Here is a 22,264-nt window from a genome sequence, read left to right as displayed (position 1 = left end):
TTCTCGTTCCCGGCTGAGACCTTACGAAACGTTTCTGGAACGTTCCGAGAACAGTGTTCCAGAAGTGTTCCAAAATGTTCTGCGTGCTAATTGTCGTGTCCAATCAGATTCGAGCGCTCAAAAAGCCGACAATCTACGTGTCGTGTCGGTTTTTGGAACGTTCCAGGCACGTTCCAGAACTGTTTCATGCACGCTCTGAAAATGATTCCTCTCGGCTATAATTCTAGAACAAAAGATGTTCCGAAATTTGACCAAATTGTTTACTGGGACCTGTCCAAATGAAGCATAGATGGAACATATGAAAACTCCGCCCCATTTTTTAAACAAGTAATTATTGTTCTGACCATTCTCGAAGAGTGGAAAATAAATATGATTGTGATAATCTGAGTAGGTATGACTGTTAATGAGTAAATAGGATGTTCATCAAATCTTTATTTCCACTAATTTTTCATGTTTTTAAGCTGAAATTACTGCAACTGAGTTTCACTCCGCTAGCGTCGAGCAACTTTGAAACTTTTGTGTCGCAGAATCTCTTGTAAGGTATAACCAACAGACACTTGCAAAAAGTAAAAGAACAAGTAAACCGAAAAACCAAGTAAATTGATTGAAAATTTTAAACGTTTTTCGAATTTCGAAATTTGAAAACAAAATCACCGGTAAGAATTCGGAAAAAATGAAGAACAATCAAATCACGTTGAAAACCACGTTTTGAATTTCAGATACTGTGATGATTGACACTTAATTCATAAAGTTATCCAATTTAGAAAAAAAAGGTACTTTGGTACAATAATATAAATACGTTACAGTTAAATATGTACATATGCATAATATCATCAAGGGAACAGCCTGCGCATTACCAAATTTTCCAGTCAACAGTAAAAATTTTAATTTCAATAATTTTAAATTTTATATTAGCTAGGAGAATTTTTAACTCTCAGTTTTAAAAATGTTCAAATTGAGTTTCCATTTTTCTGATTCTACTTCCATCTTTTTTTCAACCGAATTCACTTTACAACTCGGATTTTGTAGTATCTACGGATCTAACGAAGTATTTCCAAAAATCCGTCAAAACAAATGAAGCTCTAGCAACGTTTCTAGTGTTTCGATTGGTCGCTAGGTTCCCTCTAAGAAATTTACCAATTGGTTCCGATACGTTTCTAGTGCCTTTTTCAGTAAACTTTTCACTGAGAGCTTGAATCAACCTCCGAATCTTTGAGGTTCTTTGTTTTCGCTCGGGCGCGTACTTCTAACTTTAGCGTCGTGTTGACTGGAGTCGTCCAAAAAACCTGGCAGTGGGTCGTATTTGCAATCCCCTTTCTCCTTATGTTCAACATGAAACGCGATTTCGTCTCTACTTTTGAGTACTTGGTCCGTCCGCTACTTCATACCATTCCGTAACCGGAATTTCTTGGTTTTATAGCAATGATGATTTCCTCTGGACTTGTTTTGCCTTCGGCTTTTCTAATTTAGATTAGTTCTGCTTCGCTGATATGTTTTTGAAGTTAAACTACTTGTCCCTTACTTCGGAATACTCATTGCCGCTTCTTCCTATCCTTCTTCTTGATCTCTTCCTCTTTTTCCTGTTGCTTGTAAAGCTTCTGTGCTTCTCGCGTTTTGTGCCGTTGGCTTCTTTTCTGCTGTCTTCATGGTTGTCTGTTCTGGAGTTCTCGGGCCAAAATTGTTGGCTCCCGCCGTGTTCGGTTTTTCTTGTTTGACTGCCAGAATCAGTCCTCCCCTCACTCCATTTCCTTCGATGTAGCATATTTTTATTTTTGTTGAAAACTTTCATTCGTAAAATCAGTATCTGCAACTAGATCAGAATTAAGTATAAATTTATCACTGATAATCTTAAACTCACTTTTGAAGTCTTTAAAAATGTTCATCAGACAACCTTTTCTGTGTTGTTTTCTGCTGGGTTCTTTTCACGTGCTGATCATTGTACTGCATATCAGTTTATTGAATTTATGGTGCTCGCCAAGTCGCATCACTACCCGTCTCCTTCTTATTATTTTTCTGATTGTTTTATGCCGCATCCCCATTTTTTAACAAACAAGATTTTTTTTTTCATTGTTTTTCTCTAACAAGCTGAGAACTGTATGTTTTTTATTGATGCTGGAATCCCGTGTAAGCCGATATATGTACTCAAAAACTTTTTTTGTACATTTACCGCCCGTTTATTTTGTGACTTCACCGAAGGAAATTTTGAAATCTTTTGCTACGAGTTAACTTTTTTCCTCCTTTTTATGGCTTTTCATAGGTCTAGCTGTCCCAGCTGCGTAAGCAGTTGTAATTATTTAGCAGAAAATTTAGCGGTTATGTATTTAGATTCTCACCCCGTAATTTGTACTCTGCTCCGCCAAGTTTACTATGTCTTTTTGTATAAGAGGCCAAATCAGGTAGTAAGACACGTTCAGCAATGCATCTTGTGTGGATGTCCTCTGTGAATCCAGTTCATTGCGACTGGCTTAACTTGGATCGGTACTGCTGTCCACTAGGGAACAGCCTTCGACCACAGCCATTTGATTCCCAAACGGGTTGTCCTTCGAAAATTTTCTGCGACTTTTTCAAATTCCGATTGGCCGCTTTGACGTTTTTCAATCGTTCTATTCCATTTTGGGTCTATCAAGTTCACTTCTTGACTTTCGTGTTTTAATCTATTTCCCAGTAAATTCTCGTTCCAATTCCCGGATTTTTCTGAATATTTTTCGAGTTCTTTTTTTCAATTTTTTAAGTAACTGCTTTTGGTGAATTTTTATATGACAGGGTAGTAATTTATCAATCCATCGAGTTAACCGAGTTCGGCAACTTTTGAAAAATCAATTACCATCTAATGCTGATGTGACGGCTTTATGATCTGTTGCTATTACAAACTTTGCCTTAAGATATATTGTTCTTACCTTCGGACTGCCCAAAAAACTGCCAGAATTTAAGTGTGATATTTTTGAGTACAGTCAGTTTTTGAATCAATTGCCATGCTTTGTTTCAGTTTCGATACATTTCTACGTCGGAAAAAAATTTATATCTATAAAATGAAAGTTCAAGCGCTTTCAATTAGCCAAATTTTGCCAAATTGAAATTTTTCAAATTTCGTAATTTCTCAAAAAAAACACAAACTAAATTTGTTATAACTTTGCGCTCACTTTGCGCATCGCTTCTTATTGGTCAATTTTGAAAAAGTTCAAAATGACCAATAAGAAAACAACATTTTTGACAAAAAAAACCACGTATCATTACAAACTCTGAGTGTTCCACATGCCATTTTACTGGCTTTGGATAACACTCAATATTCAAGTTTTTTGATGAATTTTTTTTAAAAAAATTTTCATTGGTAGTAACAAAAAAGCTGAAAGCGTAAACTGTAATTTCAATTGTCAAAATTGGTCCAATAATCAACCACGACAAGCATATATTTGAGGACATAAACCACAAAAATTAGATCCGAAAATTACGCCGAGAAGAAATAGTCACAAATGCTGAAGAGAATTTTTTTTTCAGCTTTTGACGGAATCGTTTTACTAAGGAAGACAGAATGATTTTACTAAACTGCTCAAAAACGGGCACAGCCTAGTTTATCTTATCATGTTTGCCATAAAAACAAAACATCTGGCGGACGAGCACAAACTTTCTAGGGACCTACGACTATAGATAGTTCTTGGGAGATATCTCCAGCAAAATACTCTTATCTAGACTAATGCATTTGTCTAAAAATAAGGGCTGAAAATGTGCAACAAACTATGCAATTGAACTGGAATCAAAACAATGTAAAAACATACAAATAAGTTATACAAAACTATATTTGACCAGTAAAAATACAAAGCATTCAAATTTTTGGCATCTTTTGGATTTTTTAATTTCGTTGTTAAATTTGGGGCTGGAATCGATTTTTCTTTACGATGAAATTGCTGCCCCAAATCTGCACCTAACACGACCGTTCATCATAAATTTGACAAAATTTAGAATAACCAAAAATCTAACAAATAAAACAGCATGAAAAAGCTTATCAACCAATTATAATTTGTCGCAATAACACCCGCTAGATCTTTTTGATTCTTCGATTTTTCATTTTGTGGAAAATAAAGTTGAACTTTGTTCACATTTTGATCACTCCGAAACTCACTTCCGCCATCATTGGCTTCGAATGGATCGTATAATTTGATATTGCTTGATGGTTTATAATTTTCGTTGCCATTATAATAGTTTTCATCGGAAGATGGGCCAATGAAGCACAATTTCCGAATATCCTCGTAAGCCCCTCGGCAAATATCGCGACTGCTGAAACTCTGTGTTTTCCCGTCGCACATTTTGAGACAGTATTTTGGGATTCGGTTGTCGAAACAGCACTTGACTACGTCATAATTGTTCTTCTCGATGTCGTAGAGATACGAAGGAGCAAAGTCGGACCCGAATCGGCATGAAACGAATTGAAGTTGAGATAAAATAAAAACAAAAACTGAAAGAACTTGAGTCCAACTGGCCAGTGTGAAAGTTGCTTGATGTCTGCTCTGTCCTCTAAAGCAAGCAGATTTCCTAGTTTTTCTATTAATATCGTATGAGCTCAAACGGGATGGGTTAACCAAATGGGGCTCCTTTAAAAAACGTAGAAAAAATAATCAGGACCTGCTTTTAAGTCCATATAACTATTCTAACTTCTAAATTAGTCAAGAAAATTTCCTTTTTAAACTTCATTATTTTCATTAAGCGAGTTATACAGGTCAGGGCGGATCTAGGATTTTCTCGAGGGGGGGGGGGGCGGATTTTCAAAAAAATTTCCAAAACTTAAACGACCTTTTTTTTTAGGTCCACCAAATTGATTTTTCGAGGTTTTCCTAAGCACTGTTTCTGCTAAATTTAGGCAAATTTTTGAAAAACAGTAAAAAAAAACCGTTTTTGGGCACTTTTTTGAAAAATTTTGACAAAAAAATCGCGTTATTTTTGGCGCGCGCTCCCCCTCAAAGTTGATATATATTGGCGCTTAAGGCGCCTTTAGAAAAAGTTTAGAGTCGGTCGACCAAAAATGGATTTCTGAAAAAGTATCAAAGGGGGGACCCTTTGGGTCGGCAGGGGGTCGAATCCCTGAGGGGAAGGCGTCCGCTCCCCCCCCCCCCTAAATCCGCCCCTGATACAGGTGTTTCCGATATAATTTTCAAATTGAAGTCAAACTTTTTATTAACTTCTTCAACTGAGGTAATGAAATTTGATATAAACAAACGTTGTTTTTCTAGAATTATGGATTTCGCAAGAGCGTACAACTAACAAAAACTCATCCTTCCAATGACATATCAAATTGTGCGGTAGGTTTTTTTTTATTTTTGACTATTGCCATTATACTAACCAAGTGGCCCGTAAATGACTGACTGTATAAGCAAATTAACCTGAGATTTTAAGCCTAATTTTTCATGAATACCAATTGTATTCATGAAAAATTAGGCTTAAAATCTCAGGTTAATTTGCTTATACAGTCAGTCATTTACGTGCCACTTGGTCAGTAAAATGGCAATAGTCAAAAACAAAAAAACACCTACCGCTCAATTTGATATGTCATTGGAAGGATGAGTTTTTGTTAGTTGTACGCTCTTGCGAAATTCATAATTCTAGAAAAACAACGTTTGTTTGGATCAAATTTCATTACCTCAGTTGAAGAAGTTAATAAAAAGTTTGACTTCAATTTGAAAATTATATCGGAAACACCTGTATCAGGGGCGGATTTAGGGGGGGGGGGCGGACGCCTTCCCCTCAGGGATTCGACCCCCTGCCGACCCAAAGGGTCCCCCCTTTGATACTTTTTCAGAATTCCATTTTTGGTTGACCGACCCTAAACTTTTTCTAATGGCGCCTTAGGCGCCAATATATACCAACTTTGAGGGGGAGCGCGCGCCAAAAATACCGCGATTTTTTTTTTGTCAAAATTTTTCAAAAAGTGCCCAAAAACGGCTTTTTTGGCTGTTTTTCAAAAATTTGCCTAAATTTAGCAGAAAATTTAGCAGAAAATTTAGCCAAAATAGGGGCAAAACAGTGCTTTGAGAGACCTCGAAAAATCAATTTGATGGACCTAAAAAAAAAAAAAAAAGGTCGTCAAAATTTTGGAAAATTTTTTGAAAATCCGCCCCCCTCGAGAAAATCCTAGATCCGCCCCTGAATACAATAGTTTTAGTTACAAAATAGTGATTTTAACTGGTGATTTGTAGTTTAATCAATTCCTTTTTATGTTGCTCCTTTCTTCGGATTTATTTGCTTGTTTCTGCCTCATTATTTAAATTTTGCAAAAAAAATGGGCAAAAAAAAACAAATTTTTTACTGATCATCTTAAATCAAATCATGGTCGCATTTCTCTATTATAGTTACTGTTGCTTATAAAAATGCCTTAATTTTTTGTCTTAGGCTGTTTTTGAACCGATCATCATCAGAAACTTTTTAAAATATTCTTACAAAAACAGAATTTTTTACTGATGGTTCTTAATGAAATCATGGTCGCAATGCTCCTTTTATGTTGCTCTAAGTTTCAGATTCGTTTCTTTACTTATGCTTCAATCTATTGTCTCATTTGGTATAAAAACTGGAAGACATCAAAATAATTCAAAAAACTTAGCAAAAATTAAGTTTTTTTCTTGGTGACTATTAGTTAATTCAAGGTAGCATCCATGTTGGTTGCTCTAGATTTAGGTTTTAAAACACAACAATTATACGGTGATACAGAAAAAAAAAATTTTTTTGGAAATATTTTGGGGGTAAGAATAAATTTTGGCGCTTTTAAAAAAGAAAATGTTGCCTAAATTAAATACACACAATCGATTTCATTAGCTACATTTTTGGCAAGACTTCTCAGTATAATTCTTTTTAATCCAAGAAACTTTGATGGGGGTGCCAATATTCAACATTGAGTGTCAAAATTCGAGTCGTATAGGTGAATAAAATGACCAAAAAGTCTATAAGTTATCTTGATTTCCACTCGTAACTATTTTGACGAAAAAGCGACTTAGGTTTTTCAGTATCATACATAGAGTCTTCAAAACGAGCAAAATGTGTAAGCTCAAAACACATTCAGAATATTGCATAGCAGATTTGCACGCACTAATTTTCAGGTTCAGTACCCACTCTACAATTTTCTTTCAAAATTGCTTTAAAAAATTACCCAAAGCATGAACGATTCTCTATTTCTTCGGAAATGGGAACGTAACAAAATATCAAAAAACATGAAAGGTGTTTGGTTTGGTTTTTGACAACATTTAGACAAGACTGCTTGTATCAGGATGGAGCAGTTTTTTTTGACTGTCGGTCGGAAAATCTGAAATAAGTTTTGATTTTAAAATTATATGGTTCCATCCTTTTCAAAAACACAACTCTTGTAATTGCTACTCTATCACATTTTAGGTAAATACGAACATAGTTTATGTGTAAAAACGCGTTAACTAGACAAACAAGCATGCCTCAAATTAAATTCGATAGACTTTTTAAGAAATTGCTGTTCGACGCAAGAAAAAGTTGTTATTGGATTTATAAATAAATTCACTGTATACAAATTATCAGCTCCAAAAATTTTTTAAAAATAATTAGCTAAACCTGACAAATTATTTCAAGCTGAATCAAAATATTGGCAAAAAGGTATAAATAAATAAAAATTGAAAATATCCGTACAAATACCCCACCCAAGCACAAATACTCGGAAATTGTATTGAAAATATAGAACAAAACAAGAGTATCCTTTTGATTCGGAAGTTGCACAGAAAACCCGAGAAGAATCATTTTCACCAGAAATAACTAAAAACACGCTGATTTTGGTTTCACGCTGAAAAAGTTAATGGTTTTTCTCTATGGAATACGGCAAATTTCATTTATTTTCAGCTCTCTCTCTCTCTCTCCTTCTCTCTCTCTCTCTCTCTCTCTCTCTCTCTGTCTCTCTCTTTCTCTTTTATGTATTCTGGTATCCTGTGACCGGTACTGAAGAGATTGTTGATCGAAAACTTGAATTAACAAAAATACGACTCTTGTTAAATGAGTTTGAAAACAAATCTAGATTCTAGATCACTTAGATAGCACACTGTCTCGTGTCAAGCACTGTTTTTGATCTTAACCTCTTTGACCGGCATTACGACAAATACTAAACATTACAATTGTAAACTATCAGGCTACTGCCATACCAGTACCACCTAAATGAATTAGCGCTCTTTGAATTGAAAAAAAAACTTCTTGCATGTCAGGGCGAAGCCCTAGGTGTTCTAAATGAATTTTCAGAGAGTTTTAAGACCAACAAGGTTTCCACAATTTTTTTTCGTTTTTTGACTAGAAAAAATAACCAATTTTAATCACTCGCTTACTTCATGTGTAACAAATGGTTGGAGACTATCTAGTCCTGCGACCTGTTTTTAATCCCCTGGAAAAGAGCAAAATTCAGAGAAATTTGTCTGTTAAAGTAGCAACGGACCAAAACTTCCAATGAGGAAACAAAGTCGACAATCTTTGAGCAGACACAATTTGATATGAAAGAAATTAAAACTATTTAAAAAAATATAAATTTCAGTCCTAACTGAAACTAAAATGAACAACACCTGCGCGTGCAACTACCAAAAAAATGCTCTCAGAATAAGAAAAACCTGTAATGTGGCAAAAGTTTGAGCCGAAAAAACTAATTTTAGGAAAAAAAAATCTTTTAAGTTCCCTCTTGATAATAGAAAGACAAAACTTTGCGCTTGCAAGGAATGATGTTTACGGCACAAGCAAAATCCGTGATGCGGAAACTTAGCTGATAAAACTTGAGGAGACAATTCAATTTTAACCAATTTTTTTGTCAATTGCAGGCAAATTGGGAAAAAAAGTCCGGCCGAAATGCCAACCCCGTTGCCCCTAATTGGGAAAATTCTGAAAGATTTTAAAGCTCTTATAAAAGAAAAAGATTTGTAAAAAGAATAGAGTAAAAAAAATAGAAATTGAGCCAAAAAAATTGTTGTCATTAGAGCTATAAAGATTTAATTTTTTTACGAAACACGGAGAAGCATAAAATTTTTTTCCATCGAAACTACGCAACATAATAGGGGTTTTTCCATGAAGCAAGCATAGTTACGTTTCACTTACCTCATCAAGTACATTATTGCATATTCCGAAATTCTAACTGCAGAATCGAATGTCATCTTTTCCGTATCAAATATTAAATCCATTACAGCATGCCTAAATAATCAGATCTTAAAGATGCTGGTTAATGGTCACAAAAATAATTGGGGCTGCAATTAAAATGGTCGAATAACATATTCTTGGAAGGGAAACTATTTATGGCAAGATAAATTGGTATATTAAAAATTAACCAGACAGAGATAAGCACAAAAAGAAAGTAATTTTCTGCTTTGTGAGAGGATAAATCTCAATTTGCAGCTAATTTTCTCTGCTGTGGCAAAAGCGGGGATTGCATAATGGGTAGTTGATGAGATATGGGTGTTGTAATCTAGCTGGTGTTTTGGGTCTAAATCGGAATTGTGAGGGGATTTTTGTGGATTTTAGGAGGAAGTTATCTTCAAAGGGGGTCTGCTGATGTCTGCAATACTTGTTCACATGTTCCAAGTCTTGCTTCATTTGCCATTTGAAGACGCACTCTGAAATGGAGAGAATAACGCGCTCATACTTTTCTGGGTTTACAAATTTACTGGGTTAGTTGTTGGTAAAAAATGTTTCATCAGCGATACTTTCACCAAACCACATTAATTATTAAGATTCTATTTTAACAAAAAGTTAAGCTTCCGTACAAATTGATAACTTTCGTTCGGTTGACATTCAAAAAGTGAGCAAGTTAGTTCAGAAACCGGTAGTAATTTCCTCGTTTTTCTGCAATGAAAAGATGAAAATCATTAAATTCAGCTGAATCAAAGGCATGAACTAATCATCGAAAAAGCCTAATTTTTTCATAGTTCTTAGATAAAATTAAGTCGGGTCGCGACATAAATTGATTTATTTTATTTTTAATAGCAGCGAGCTAAGTGCAAATAAAAATTGAGTTTCAAGATAATTGATGGTTCTTTGATACCTATTTTTGAAGTTTTTTGGCCCTAAAATCAACATTTGAATCTTCAAAAAAGAAGAAATCAAAAAATTGAATAATTTGTAAGAAAAAATAGTAGAAAAAAACTGATCGATTTGGGGGAAATATGTCAGCGATATTTTTTCTATGTTAAGTCGTCTTATTTTAATTTCAATCTATTTTTTGGTGAGGCAAAAATGGGGAATCTGTTGGGTCTGATGAACAAGTTAAATTCTATAAAAATTCAACGTCGTTCCAAAAACAAAATCGGAATTAATTTTGGAGCAAGTATTCTTTTTACTGAAAATCAGGTAGCTCAAGCATCGTATGGAATCGACTGATGTGTGGTGTCAAAAACCAGTTATTTCAATCGTCATTCAAGATTCGTCAAAAAAAGTTCCGCTTTGTATAGAAAAACAGTCGGTGATATCCAAAATATGGTTATCTATTCCAAATAATGAAGGCTAAAATTAACTAAACCATGAATTATTCTGCAGCGTTTTCTTTTTTACCATCATAGTGAAGGAGTTGGTATTTTTAAGCAGCTTTCTATCTAATAAAACAAGAACTTAACGCTTTATTGGATAGTATTTCAATCTTATTAAATCATTTTCTTGTAACGCAACCTTTGGATGAATTAACTTGCCTCAGTTCAATGTGGAATTATTTACAAGCCGGATTAAATCGCCATGCCATGTACGATAAACAGGTTAATAAAAACTGAAAACTTTGAGCGCATTAACTATCCCAAATTAGCAATATAGGCAAAAATCAAACCAATATATCTTTGCGTACAAAATTTGCAGCAAATTTTTAATTTCATTTTGAGCTTAAGCTATAATTTTTTTCAGATGATGTAAAATAACAAGTATAGCCAGTTATTGTGCAAATAGCGCAGAAGGTTCCGTGGTGTAATAAGAAATCACACTGCGTGTAATTGCTGCGTGGTGTAATAAAAAGTCTGAACGAAAAAAACTCAGGCATATTCGACATTCATAGTAAAATGGATCAACTGGAAAACCGTTTTTAAAGAAAAGTTACTAAAAAAATGTTTAAAAAATTCAAAAAGTCTTTTTTTTTGCAAAATTGGCGCTAAAGAAATTTGGCGCTAAAAACTCCAAAAATGTTTTTCACTTGAAAAAAAACCATGATTTTGCGGCTCAAAACGTACATAACAAAGCTTTTGTAAGCCTGCTTAGCCATGCCTCTTGATCTTGAAATTAGACCAAAAAACCAAAAAAAACAATCCGGTTTTTATATTCGACAGTGAGAAATATTTTAATCTCGGCTTAAAGGGCTTTTATCTGATATGTCACTTGTCATATTCCGATAATGATTTGGTGGCTGATTTTGCGTGGAAAAATTAAATCATACCCGGATACAAAGTACCTCCACATTTTTCAAACAGTCGGAGCAAAAGAAAATTGCTGCGGGGAGTTGGATTTAAAGTACTTCGAAGAAAATTTGTAGTTGTTCAAAGATGGGAGGCAACAATAATGGTGATACTTTGCGCAGGCGACAATTGATAACATTTAAAAAATAACAATTTGTCGCAGAGCTATTGCTTGAGGAACTGTTTTTTCTTACTTTCATAAATAAGTTTACATAAATGATTTACTAAATAAACAAAACTGCTCGTATTGGAGCTCTTTAAGCTATATGAAAATTTAACAATTTAAACCAAAATGATGATGCTAAAAAAATAAACAAAACTTTCCTTTTAAAAAGTTTTATCAATCATCCCTCAACACGCCATTTAAAGTACAAACTGGTAGTTTCACTTTTGTAACGTAACAATTGATATGAATAGCCTGACTCAATTCAGGTTGGAAAAACTTTTGAGCAGCATTCGATCGCCTCTTAAGCGTTTCAGAAGGAAAAAGTATCACACATTAATTGTCCCAAAATTGTCAAATTAGCCATTTTCAAAACCCATATCTTCACGAAAAATTATCGCAAGTAAATTGAAATTGAAAATCTGAGCTCAAAAATCTTTCAAAAAGTTCAGCCAAAAATTGCTAGTTGAAAATACAAAATTCGTCTGAAAAAATCAACCTTGAGCACAATTGTGCCACCAATTTCTTCGCGAGTCAGAACAACAACCAAATTTTTGTTATAGCCACGAGCTTATATTTAAAAAAAGTAGACATTTTTTATTCGTAGCAGAAGTTGGTATGAAGTTTTTTTTGTTATGAAAATTAAAAGTAAAATTTGAATCAAGTAAAGATCTTAAGAACAGATATCCCAAAGAAACTTTTTTTTTGTTTTTTTTTTTTTCATTTTACTTCTGCTCTAAATGGGAAAAGCAGACAGAAACCTGAAGTTGAGAAAAGCTAAAAGTATGTATTCAAAAGATGACCTGAAAGGTTGCGACCGCGAAATTAAAATTGAGTTGAGATTTGGATCAATTAAAGATCTTACTCTTTAACTAGACGTAGTTGAAAAACTAAAAATGTTTAAATTAAAATTAAAATTAGATTAAAGTATTTCAGTGTAAAATGTTTGATTCTGATGGGGCTGAAGTTTTCAGGTACAAACCAAAATACCAGAAGAGAGCCCTTTTTTCAATATCTTTTCGTTCGCTATAATCCCCCACGTTTCCGCTCCAGTCTGAGGAAATTGTATAATGGAATGTCCTTAAACTGATGCCATCAGTTTTCTAGAAAGCAGAAAAAACTGAATTTTCTAAAACTCGGTAAAATCTGCAGAAATTTTAATACATCTCAAATCACGACTGAAAGTGTTTCAAAACGATACCTGTTTTTGGTGTTTTGTAAATAACTTTTTGTGCTAAACTTTTTTTGGCAAAAAAAAATTTAATTCTTAACAACTGTCAGGTCGAATCAAAGAAGAGAAAGTGACACAGTTTTAAAAAAAATCTATAGCTACGAGTCCTACGTTAAAACGAAAACTGTGTTCCATTCCAATTTTTTTTTACAAAAACGTTATAATTACTTTATTAAGTGTTCCGTAGTTTGGGTATTCAGATTTTATTCAATTTTGGATCCCAAACATTAAACAAAACCAGATACTAAAAATCGAGTTTATTCAAGCGTGAATGGCAATCTGACAAAATACTGAACATGAAATCTATGCCATCAGTAGCGGATCTAAAAAGAAGATCGACACCATCTCTCTCTCACATCAGCGATTTGGTACGATTTATTTTGGGCAACCAACCCTAAAAAATTTCAAATGGCGCACCTCAAAAGAGAGTTTTTTTTGGATGATGCGGCATTATTTTTCGAAGATCAAACCTGAAAAATTTTAAAGGGCATGTCCCGAAAAAATTTTGTAGAGATTTGGGAGAACTCGAGAAATCAATGTAGTTGAACAAAAACAAAATTTCAAAAATTGAACACCCTCCCCTTCTAATTCCGAGAAAAGCCTACAAACGGCCCTAGCAAGCAACATAACCTTATTTTTTGATCAATTGTTTAGGACATAAAATTTTGAAAACCTTACTGGTTAACTTATTGACTGAAGTTGTCAAAAACTTGTTTAATGACCGCAAGGTTGTAGTAAATTGAAGCTCTTAAAGAATAAAAACTCCTCAACCTGTTTCAATAGTAAAAAAACATATATTTCAGTAATTTTTCAACAGACGATTTAGTGGTGGGCCTCTACGTTTTTCGGTGTATGATGGATAAGTGCAGCAGCTTAAATATGTGCAGCAATTGCTTGATGAGCAGTTGACAGAATTTTGCAAGATTGAAATTCAGGGAGGGGGCTGCGATAAACAAAGGCTAAAGGCAGTTATCAAAAAAGATCAGGGAGAAAAAGGAGTCTTGGGAAAAATAAAGAGATAAATTTGAAAAGGAAGAGAAGTTAAAAAAGAAATTGAAAGAAGGACTGAAAAATGACAGAAGTTCAAAACAAGAACTCAGCATAATATTGCCTTATATTTAAAGAAAACACATTTAGCCGCAAATAGTCATTCTGAGAACCAAAAAAAATCTAGCTTAGTCTACTTCTGGCCCAAAATCCCCGGTGGAATTAAGAAAAAAAAACAGATTAACTTACAATAAATGTCATTTTTATAAATCATGCAAAATAGGTTTTAAAAGGTTATTTAAACATTGAGACATGAGTAAAAGCGTTTTTGTTGATAGCTTGATTAACGTTTGTCCTACAAAGTTTGGATCGTCATATTTTTAGCTCAAAAGACCCAAATTGAATCAGGAAATGAGAAAGAAAGTTAGAAATAAGGCTTGAGCTTGGCTGAAATTGATTGCAAGTTAATTAATTGAAGATAATGTGAACTAAAATTTTGAAATTTTCAAAATATATTTTTGGGTGTTTTTAGCTTACCTTTACTATTGAAAAGACGAATATAAGACGCCAAAAGTGACGTTAACAATTGGAGATAAAATGAAAATTGAAAAAAACTGTTAATTATTTCAGGCTTTGTTGATTTTTGAACAACTGAGTCAAACTGCAGGGACAACTTTGAACACGTAATTTGGGTCTATCTGAAAAAGGGAAGTGCAGCCGTGTTTTTTGGGATTAGAGCTTCTCAGATGCAGTTAAACTGGCGATTAGTGCTATAAAGCAGGACTTGCCAAACAAATTCATCTGGTGAATTGCCGCACATGAAAGGGAGAAGCTTGAAGTTAATTTAGAATCTAATTTCAACCCCAAAACTTCACTATAGGCGTCATCGAATACCAATCATTACCAACCAAGTTTCACTTTCAGTTTTGAGGATTCTCAGAACGTGTTCAAAATAATTTAATGCTTTCGTTATTTTCTTGTATTTAAATGTAGAACAAGACTGCTCGTATCAGGGCGAACCCCTGAATGTTCCGACTGCCTTTTAAGGTGGAGCAGTAATAACATTGAAAAATTACATTAAATAAAATAAAATGAAAATTTTTTCTAAAATTTGAAATTTTTTGTGAAACTCATCCCCCCACACGCCATATAAAGTACAAAAGGATAGAATTTAGCTCCTTGGAACAAATTAATTAGGGCAAATAAGCTTCTTTCAACCAATTTGGAACGATTTCTAAGACGGATTAACTCTCCGCTTACGCGTTAATAGCGCGAAATGTATCGCGTGCTAATTGGCCCAAATTGGCCAAAATGGCAATCTTTAAACCCCCATAACTTTACAAAAAATTATCCCAGGTAAAATATCGTTTCAAATTTGAGCTCACGACAACAATACTTTTCGAATGATTTTAAAAAATTCTGTCAAAAATGGCTAATTAAAAAGTCGAAATTTGTCTGAAGAAAAAAACCCACCCCGAGCACAAATATTCCGTTACTTTCGTATGGAAAGTCGGAACAACAACGCCCTTGCCATTGGTTCAGTTTTGACGCAACCCATTTTGACGACTTATAGACGGTTTGCGGGGTAAGCGAGCGACATGCAAAAACACATTTTCCGCTTAACGCATGTAGTCGAGTGTTCAAAGTCTTTATCTTTATTGGATATTTTTAAAATTTTCAAAAAAAAAAACTGGTAAAAGGCATCAGTATTTCTCAGTTTTATTTCATTTTCTGTTCAGTATTTGCTTTTTTGTTGTGATCGCTGAAACTGAAGATGTGATTGAAATCAAGTGTTTTTTTTTGTTTTTGTTAGCATGCACAATCCGGATTCACGAAAAAACCGCCAACACAATGACGCCAAACAGCGTGTCTTGTGAATTGTATGCAGATTCCGCGACAAGACAAAAACAGATTTATCCCTGAATCCGGAACATTGCAAGTTTTCTTTGATATTCTCCGCTGTTTTGAATTTCATGAACAAATAGCTGAAACACTGTATCGCTCAAAATTGTTCCTCAAAGATGTTGAGGAATCCGCTACAAATTTTGAAACAATTTTAAAGACTTATCTCTGGATTCCAATAATAAACGTGCGACAGTTCAGTGTGCAGTTTAGTTTTGTAATGAAATGGAATCGAGTGAGGTATCTTACTAAGCACTTTCAATAGTTGTCTAGACATTAAAGCAATTTTGCATTTTTTCGGTGGAATTGGTCACGGCGTGAAGGCTGGTCAGTGTTATTGGCTTTTGGTGTCTGCGCTGCAATTTGTCTGAACTCCACCTGGATCTGACTTCTAGCCTTCCACCCAAAAATCAAACCCGCAACCCTCTGCGCCCACAACCACATAAAAAGGTTGAAAAATCAAATGTCAATACGGATACCGATAGAAAGCTTTGAAGAAAGAATTAAAAAAAAATGCTTGTTTGTAGCGCTGTTCCGCTCAAGCCACAGCGAGAGCGCGAGGGGGCTTTTCATTGAATTTGAGAGTCTGGTGGTTTGAATAGAACACCCTAAAATTTGAAGTTTTTTGTAACCACCAAGCTTGTTGAAGTGAAGGTTAAACCATAAAAAAATACGAGTCCACGGCGTTACTAGGAGCGTAGCAACAGACAACGCCAGGATAACTATTGCCCGCTGAAACAAACGGTTATTCCTCAGTATTTTTGGTAACAAGGATAGCGTAAAGCACACAGAAGGTTTAGGATGTTGAATTTGTTTGAAAATTCACAGGCTGCCAGATTTAAATCTGTGGTAATTAGTAACTGCTTACTGTAACTTTGTTCATTCAAAAAAACGGACGCTCATTGGTAAAGCATCATATCATTTAGCTGTTTTGTTGCACAGAATCACCATTTTTATTGAATCTTTGATAAAGAAATTTAGAAAAAAAACATGCAACACGTAATTTTCCGCTGCTTCACCACAAAAACCAGCATGAACTTACCTGGTGTATTCACCACTTCTTTTGAGAAGAAGACATAAGCTTTTTTAAACATAAACTTTCAGCCTGTTTGTTGTGATAAATTTATTAAATAGTTTCAGAGACGCAAAAAGGATAACCCAAAAACCAAAACTGCTCATATCACTGATGTACGAGAGGAAAGAACTATTCAAGATGATAGCGACAATATTCCACAAGTAAGATATCGAACACCTAGATCAAACACCTAATCCAGCACCTAATCGAACACCTAATCCAAAATCGTACACCAAAAGATCGAACACCTAATCCAAAATCGTACTCTAAATGAATATGTGCTGCACTGAGTCCTGATTTGAAGGCAATATCTGAACCAAACCTCAATATCAATCCAGTATTGAAACGCCTCCTTAGAACAAATCCCAAAGATCGTTGCGACAATGGAGTTAACTTTGAAAACTATCTTCAAATCCTTGTTAAATCAAGGACTGAACGATGTGAAGTGATCAGATTTAAAGGAGACAAAAAAAATGAGCTGGAGGCTAGAAAATGAAACTTAAAAGCGGTATCAGAAGCCGAACTTCTAGAAGGGAAGGGTACAATCGACGAGATAATGCGCGAATTATTGGAATCGTGGAAAAACGCTGTGAAGGAAAAATGGCCGGAGTAACTTCGAAGAGTACAGCCAAAGCCTTGTCAAAGAAGCTGGAGCTGAAATTGAGACGACAGTTATCCTATTGCCCATAGATTAGCTGACAGAAATACGATATCACGACCGATGATAATTCGGTTCTCTAGTCGACTCGCCAAAGTAGAACTTCTCCGTAAAAAGCGAAAGCTAAGCCAGTCCCAATCCATGAAGTCCGTAAAAGTTTTTGAAGATCTCTTAATCTTACGAAACAAGACTCACGAGTTGAATCAGCTTGGACACGAGAGGGCATTATTTATTTCAAATTTAAAAAAAGTAACATCATCTTTTGCATAAGAGGTATACACGAAGGAGGAAAGAAGCTTCAATACACGATAGAAGACAGTGAAAGCTGTTTTGGGAAAACAATAGCAACCGTATTCAAAACCGTGTAACCCTTCTTCTAAATCAAAATGTGCTAAAGTTTTTCATTAAACTTTACGGTCACACCATAAACACCCCGACAAAATGGAAGCACTTATACATAGCCTTGAGTCACCACCTGATAAAATTTGCCACAGCGAGAAATGGTTGGAAGACTGTAATAATCACAATAGCTACCGGCTAAAAGATTAAAACACTAAAAATAATAAACCTAGAAAAGGCATGGGGGCTGGATTCATGATGTAAATGAATGTTGACGTAACTATAACTGAAGAGTTTGCATCTGAATTGGCTTGAAGTGTTTCGGTTTTTTGTTAAATTTAGTAAGAACGTTTTCTGGATAATGCTGGTCTACAACCCTCCCAAAGATGCTTTTGTAGAAGACTTCAAAAAGGTGTAAGAAAACATAAGCCACAAAAAGCATCGAGCTATGAAATGCGGTGATTTAAGTACAAAAGTTCTGAAAACAAAAAACCTATCCTATCTGTTAGACCATAAGATAGTAAAATATATAAATGTTAAACTCGCCTATACGCTCGAAAATCAATCATTCTCTGATTATAACCCAACTTTCTTAGAGCTTTATACCACAAACACCAGCGTGACACTGTCAAAAGGTACCTGATACTATTTTCTTAAATTCTCGATGGTATATACATGACTATAACATTGCTTTTGTGAATGAATTACAGAATTACGAAACACTGGACACAACAAAATCGATTGATGATCTTTTTGAAGAACTTCAGTCGAAATACCATAGTATTCAAAATAAGTACGCTCAATTGATAAGATCCAAACTAAAGAACGGAAAACTAAGTGACAATGGTTGACTAATCATATAAAAAATTAGTTGCCAATCGTAGTAGACTTTATAAAACCTGGCCTAAAAAGAAAAGCGCGGAAGGAACAAGATTAAGCCTCGAAATTGCTCGAAGTAAAACTCAAATTGAAATTATGAAGTGTAAGAGAAACTATTATTATGATAAACTCAAAAAACGCAGTCGTGACTCAAGACAAATTTATAGGCTTTTAAATGAAAGAAAAAAAACAATACAAAAACAATACTTTTAAATGAAAGAAAAAAAAACAAATACCTCCAAAAAAACAGATTTTTTCAATAAGTCAAATAGCCGCGACCCATCCAGTGATGAATTGGTTTTTGCAAATGAGTTTAAAACATTTTTTTTCCACAATTGGAAAAATTCTAGCCAGTAACATACCAAACCTTGTATATGATCAATTTTTTTGTCACGCTGAGTTTTTGTATGCGTAGTTTTCCTGTCTCGGAAATGGAAACTCAAACTATTTTTTTAAGCTGCAAAAAGATGTTCCTTCTGGTATCGATGGAACAAACAACTTCGTTCTCAGAACAAGGTCTTTGGCGGTTGCTCCTGTTTTGAAGCATCTGATCGAATTGTCTTTGAAATCAGGAAGTTTTCCATCATATCTTGCACCGGCGGTTGTTTTTCCTTTGTATAAGGATGAATTTAAATTTTATGTCAGTAACTATAGAACAATATCACTACCTGCATTGTGGAGCAAGGTGTTTGAGCGAGAAATTTACAACAGAATATTTAATTACTTGGAGTTTATGTTTATTTTTCTAATTTATATCAAATAATTTGGTTTTCGCAAAAATCACAGCACTGTTGTTGCAATTGCCAAAGTAACTAAAAAATGTCGCTGAAATTTTAGCCAATAGGTCAAAACAGCAGTATTTTTAATTTAAAAAAAGCTTTCGACACTCTTGATCACCATATTTTGTTTCGAAAATCAGAAAAGCACGGTGTTATTTGAAATAGTCTGAACTGGTTTATAAGCTACTTGAAGCATAGGAAACAAGTTGAAGAAATTGGCCCCTCAACTTCAACGTGGCGGAGAATAAAGTAAGGCGTTCCTCCAGGTTCTGTTTTGTGCTTAATTTTGTTTTTGATATACATAAAGGACCTTTCAAAAAATTGAATTTTTAGTGACTTTTTTTAGTTCTTAGACAACACCAACGTGACTAGATTAAATTGCTCCGTCGAAAACTTCAATAAAGACTTAGAAGCTGTCAGCAAATGGCTAACAATCATTTAAGTGACCCTGAATACGGATAAAACAGTTTAAGTTCGCTTATCTTCGAGTAGTGCTTCCAATCATCAAATTCATTTCAATATTATAATCATAAAACGTCTCAATAATGCGTCATTAAGTTCCAAAAACTATTTCACTCAAACACTTTAGCTCTAATATTAAACCAATGCCACAAAACGAAATTCTGGTGTACGGTTGTACTAGTTTTACAATTCTTTCGCACCTTTTGATGATACAAAAAATGATAAATCGGTTGATTTACTTTCAAAATTTTTTTGAAAGCATACGAAATGTATTTCTTGATTAAAAAATCCTAACTAGCTCCGAATTAATGAATTTTTTAAGTTCGTTATGCAAACAGTATCAGGGCTACATTCGGAAAGAATTTTACATGAGTTTTTCAAATTCGAGGTGCCCGCGTACAATATTAGAAGACCTAATCTGAATAGCAAAATTCAACGAGCTTCACTTAATTCTCGGGGAACAAAGCATGATGATTTATTTCGAGAGAAGACACCACTTCCCACCAATTGTGCTGGTTTTTCTCAAGCCACTTTTGAACAGATTCAGATTGCTCACCAAGTGCGCGATCTATTCTTATTGAGCAATGAAGAACTGATCAGATTTTTTTTTATTTGTTTTTTAAGTAAACTGATATTTCAATCGAGCAACTCAGACGCGTAAATGTACTGCCAAAGTTATTACAATTTTGATGTGGGTTTTGAAGTCACTTCTGGCGTTTGAAAGCCCTTTTTTGGACTTGTTCACTGGATACTACCGCATAAGCTCAGTTAGGTGTCTAATGACTCTCAAGCCCCCATTCAAACATTTTGATGATACGGGGGTTCTAGGGGAGGATACACAGTTAGCAGTAGCAGTAACCGCTATTTCAACAATTTCTAGTTTTGTAATGAAACCGAGGGTAAAGGTGCCTATGAGTAGCAGGTTTTCATGTTTTTCAGCAAAAAAAGTTGTTTTTATAAAATGTAACTCCGTTTTTTTATGATACAGTACAACTAACGTAAATCAAATCTACGCCTCTTCTGTTCAGTAGATGCACAATTTGATGAGATGGTGCCACATACTTTTCTATGTACTTTTTTTGGAAATTTCAAAACCTTTTTCTTCAGCTGCTGTGTTTAGGCTTGATTATTTTTGTATCTACGCTTCCTTATCTGTTGTATCTAAACTGATTTCAGTCGAATTCAGGGCAGCACTTGGCAACGCTTATGGGTTCGTCAGCCGTCCGCTTTTTGTTACTGATGTATTTAAAAGTAAAAATAAGTAACATCGATAAAATAATTCTTCTTCTTCTTCTTCTTCGGCAGAAGGGTTGAGAAAAGACAGCATAAATATTTAAGTTCGAATTTTGAACATTCATAACATGAAAGCCCCTAAGCAAACCCGAAGTTTTCTTTTGGCTCTCCTGTAACCTCTACTGTACAACACAGCAAGTTGATCAAGGTTCTCTTCAGATATTAAAATAAACAAGGCAAGGAGTAATGTGTGTTTTGTGAATTGTATGCAGATTCTCGACAAGACAAAAACAAATTTATCGCTGAATCTGCAACATTGCAAGTTTTCTACGATACTCTCAGCTGTTTTGAATTTCATGAACAAATAGCTAAAACATTCTATCGCTCAAAATTGTTCCTAAAACAGTAGATGTTGAGGAATCCGCTAGAAATTTTGAAATACTTTCAAAAACTTATCTCTGGATTCCAACAATAAAAATGATACAGTTTAGTGTGCAGCTTAGTTTCGTAATGAAATGGAATTGAGTGAGGTATCTAATTAAGCACTTTCAATAGTTGTCTAGACATTAAAGCAATTTTGCATTGTTTCGGTGGAACTGGTCACGGCGTGAAGGGTGGTCAGTGTTATTGGCTTTTGGTGTCTGCGCTTCAATTTGTCTGAACTCCACCTGGATCTGACTTCTAGCCTTCCACCCAAAAATAAAACCCGCTACTCTCTGCGCCAGCAACCACATAAAAAGGTTGAAAAATCAAATGTCAATATAGAAAGCTTAGAAGAAAGAATAATAAAAAAAACTGCTTGTTTGTAGCGCTGTTCCGCTCAAGCCACAGCGAGAGCGCGAGGGGGCTTTTCATTGAATTTGAGAGTCTGGTGGTTTGAATAGAACACCCTAAAATTTGAAGCTTTTTTGTAACCACTAGGTACCAAGCTTGTTGAAGTGAAGGTTAAACCATAAAAATATACGAGTCCACGGCGTTCCTAGGAGCGTAGCAACAGACAACGCCTGGATAAAAATTGCCCGCTGAAACGAACGGTTGTTCCTCAGTATTTTGGGTAACAAGGATAGCATACAGCACACAGAAGGTTTAGGATGTTGAATTTGTTTAAAAATTCACAGGCTGCCAGATTTAAATCTGTGGTAATTAGTAACTGCTTGCTGTAA

The 22,264-nt window shown here is 34.7% G+C and overlaps 1 long non-coding RNA gene across 1 annotated transcript; it reads right to left on the bottom strand.

The window, feature by feature from the left end:
* Window positions 1–3,919: 3,919 nt before the first annotated feature.
* On the bottom strand, window positions 3,920–14,511 carry LOC134856261 (uncharacterized). The gene is made up of 3 exons (XR_010164723.1): window positions 14,312–14,511; window positions 9,067–9,578; window positions 3,920–4,509 (listed from the first exon to the last, which is right to left on the bottom strand). It is a non-coding gene; the product is annotated as an uncharacterized LOC134856261 (long non-coding RNA).
* Between the last annotated feature and the right edge of the window lie 7,753 nt (window positions 14,512–22,264).

This window comes from Symsagittifera roscoffensis, chromosome 1 (genome assembly GCF_963678635.1).
Source record: "Symsagittifera roscoffensis chromosome 1, txSymRosc1.1, whole genome shotgun sequence".
In the NCBI taxonomy this organism is placed as follows: domain Eukaryota; kingdom Metazoa; phylum Xenacoelomorpha; order Acoela; family Convolutidae; genus Symsagittifera; species Symsagittifera roscoffensis.
This window is presented reverse-complemented; position numbering and strand designations above follow the sequence as displayed.